The sequence below is a fragment of the Protobothrops mucrosquamatus genome, unplaced genomic scaffold, assembly GCF_001527695.2.
Source record: "Protobothrops mucrosquamatus isolate PMUCROS unplaced genomic scaffold, P.Mucros_1.0 scaffold17317, whole genome shotgun sequence".
Taxonomy (NCBI): domain Eukaryota; kingdom Metazoa; phylum Chordata; class Lepidosauria; order Squamata; family Viperidae; genus Protobothrops; species Protobothrops mucrosquamatus.
In genome coordinates, this window is record NW_015403078.1 from 1 (window position 1) to 3,421 (window position 3,421).

General features: G+C 51.1%; 1 long non-coding RNA gene across 1 annotated transcript; it reads left to right on the forward strand.

Annotated features, from left to right (window-relative positions):
- Nucleotide 1: 1 nt before the first annotated feature.
- On the forward strand, nucleotides 2-2,736 carry LOC107301813. The gene is made up of 3 exons (XR_001549332.1): nucleotides 2-27; nucleotides 1,513-1,703; nucleotides 2,657-2,736. It is a non-coding gene; the product is annotated as an uncharacterized LOC107301813 (long non-coding RNA).
- The last annotated feature ends 685 nt before the right edge of the window (nucleotides 2,737-3,421 follow it).

Here is a 3,421-nt window from a genome sequence, read left to right on the forward strand (position 1 = left end):
TCCTCGGATGAGGAGCAACAAGCGATAGTAGGGCGTTCTTTTACCCTTACATTTTTGCCAAACATTTTCCTCTATGACTATAATTATGCTTTGCTAAGTTCCTGGCTCATTGAGCTGGGCCTGAATTTGCAGGGTGAGACAGCCAGGCACATTCTAGGACAGGGCTTTTCCACCTTTTCACCCATTGTGCCACTTTTAGAATATGGCAACATCCGAGTACCACCAGTCGCCTAGCAAGGTGTCAAAAACTTGATGACCCCCCCCCAAAAAGGAAAAAAGTGATAAAGTACAGGTAGTCCTCGATTTACAACAGTTCGCTTAGTGACTGTTCAAAGTTACAATGGCACTGAAAAAAGTGCCCCCCCAAGCACAGCCGAGCAAGGCACCTGCCTGCCCATCCGGGCGCGCTCTTCCTCCTGTCCGAGGTTTTCATTGTGAGCATTTCTGTTGAGGATTGGAAGCGGGGGTGGGGTAGGGGGGTATTTGGTTTTTATTCCCCCCGTCTGCTGGGTGGTTGCAGCAGGTTTTGGTCACTTCACATGACCCTGGGACACTGTGACCGTCATAAATATGAATCAGTTGCCAAGCATCTGAATGTAAATCACAAGAGCCTGGAGATGCTGCAACATTCCAGTTGATCGGCGCTTCTTCTGGGCTCAGCAGAAGCGCCAGGATCAGCGCCGAGATCCAGCTGGAGCCTGGCGCTGATCCTGGTGCTTCCACTGAGCGCTGACAGCCGCGAAAAAGTGCTAATCAGCTGGAAAGCAGCACTGATCCTGGCGCTTCTGCTGAGCCCTGACAGCCCTGCAGCTCCAGCTGTCTTCGCTCAGGCTTGTGCGGTGCTGCCACCGGTTCAGCTCATTCCCCTCCCCCGCTACCACTTTTCTAGGATGGTCGCGTACCACCTGCCAGGTGCCAATGTACCACAGGTGGTACCCGTACCACTGGTTGAAAAGCCCTGATCTAGGATGATGGTCATGCTTGTTTGCAAATAATCCCTCATTGTTTGTAAACGTGACTCACTGCTGTGAAGCTTTCTCAGTGTACAAAGTAGTCCTCAACTTAACCACCACTCCTTTAGTGACCCCATGGCCCTAAAAAAAGTGACTTATGACCGTTTTTCATGCTTACGACCGTTGCAGCATCCCCACGGTCACGTGATCAGAATTCAGAAGCCCGGCAACTGACTCACATTCGTGACGGTTGCAGTAACCCCGGGGGGGTGTCACCTGATCCCCTTTCGCGACCTTTCTGACAAGCAAAGTCAGAAGCCAGATTCACTTAACGACCAGGTTACGAGCTTAAAACCGGGTGCCGTGATTCGCTTTCACAAACGTGGCCAGAAAGCTCATAAAATGGGCTGAAAACAGCCGTCTCGCTTAGCGACGTAAACGTCGGGCTCCGTTGGCAGTCGTAAGCCGAGGACTGCCCGTCGTTCTTCGTGAAGAAGAGGGTGGGGGTGGGTTTCGTCCGTCCTCCGGGCCTCACCTGTTTTGCCTCTTCCCTTCCAAGGCGGAGAAGATCGAAAGCCTGCCTGCGGAGGAGCGGAAGGCCAAGGCCACGGCCGTCAGCAGCGGCCGCCTTCTCACTCAAGAAGACTTCCAGAAAATCCGGCTGGCTCAGCTGAGCAAGGAACTCAAATCTGCGCCTGGCAAGGCAGCCAAGAGGAAGAACGTAGAAATAGACAGTGAAGAAGAATCGAGGTAAAAAAAAAGTACTGATGCAGGCAAGGGGTCCTTGCGTTGAGAGTTGCGGGAGGCAGCAAAATCCGACGTGGAAGGGCATAGCCAGGTTTTTGAAGGACCTCTAAATAAATGGGCCACCTCTCATTCTTCTTGCTCTAAAACCTTAGGCGGGAAAGCCGGCTGGGTGACTTTGGGCCAGTCGCTAGGAGACTGTGAGTTCTAGTCTCGCCTCGGGCATGAAAGCTGGCTGGGTGACTGTGGGCCAGTCTCTAGGAGACTGTGAGTTCTAGTCTCACCTCAGGCATGAAAGCCAGCTGGGTGACTGTGGGCCAGTCTTTAGGAGACTATGAGTTCTAGTCTCGCCTTAGGCATGAAAGCCAGCTGGGTGACTTTGGGCCAGTCTCTGTGAGACTGTGAGTTCTAGTCCCGCCTTAGGCATGAAAGCCAGCTGGGTGACTTTGGGCCAGTCGCTAGGAGACTGTGAGTTCTAGTCTCACCTTAGGCATGAAAGCCGGCTGGGTGACTTTGGGCCAGTCACTGGGAGATTGTGAGTTCTAGTCTCACCTTAGGCATGAAAGCCAGCTGGGGGACTTTGGGCCAGTCGTTGGGAGACTGTGAGTTCTAGTCCCGCCTTAGGCATGGAAGCTGGCTGGGTGACTGTGGGCCAGTCGCTGGGAGACTGTGAGTTCTAGTCTCAACAGCCCTGTGAGGTAGGTTAGGCTGAGAGAGAGAGAGAGAGAGAGAGAGAGAGAGAGAGAGAGAGAGAGAGAGAGAGAGAGAGAGAAAGACTGGCGTAAAGTCATCCAGCCGCTTTCATGCCTAAGGAAGGACTAGAACTCAGGATCGGTTGGGTTCTAGCCTGGTGACCTAACGACAACCCAAAGTGGCTCTCAAGTTTCTCCTCCTCTTGAAGGAATATTTTTTTTTCCTTTCTGGCCTCAGGCTGTTAGTATCTCTGTGATCTTTTGCAGGGGGGAGCTGCTCTCACTTAGAGACATCGAACACCTCCATAAAAAGCCTCGGTCTGATAAAGAGACAAGATTAGCCACCGCAAAGGTGAGTTGCGTGCGTGTAAACCTGCGAGATTTACATTTGCTTCAGTTCGTTCAAAACTACTTGAAAAGCTCAACCAGCCCTTTTGCTGTCTCCATTTTGATGTTCCGTCTGTCTCCCCAGGGATGGGCCCGTTCCTGTGAAAAGCCTCTAAGGCAGAGGTGTGTAGTTTGGGTGGGAGGGCCGGTAAGATTGCACACCAGGAAATTACAACCCCAAACTTAAGCTTTTTGAAGTGGATGTCCCAAAGGAGCTTGTTCTAAAAGGCAACTGGACTTTCTTGACTTTTTTTTTCTCTCTTTGAAATCATTTCACTTCTCACCCAAGAAGCTTCTTCAAAAGTTCAGAACAAGTTAGAATTAAAGACACGCATTGGATGAGAAGCGAAAGGTTTTCAAAGAAAACGTTGCTAATCAAGGAGGGAAGCAACCTGGAACTAAGGAGAAACTTCCTGACAGTTAGAACAATTAACCAGTGGAACAAACTGCCTCCAGAAGCGGTGAATGCTCCAACACTGGAAGTTTTTAAGAAGAGACTGGACAGTCACTTGTCTGAAATGGTATAGGGCAGGGGTAGGCAACCTTGGCTCTTTTATGACTCGTGGACTTCAACTCCCAGAATTCCTGAGCCAGCCATGCTGAGGGGAAAGGGAGAGGTTTCCAATCTGAGCCATGCTGGCTCAG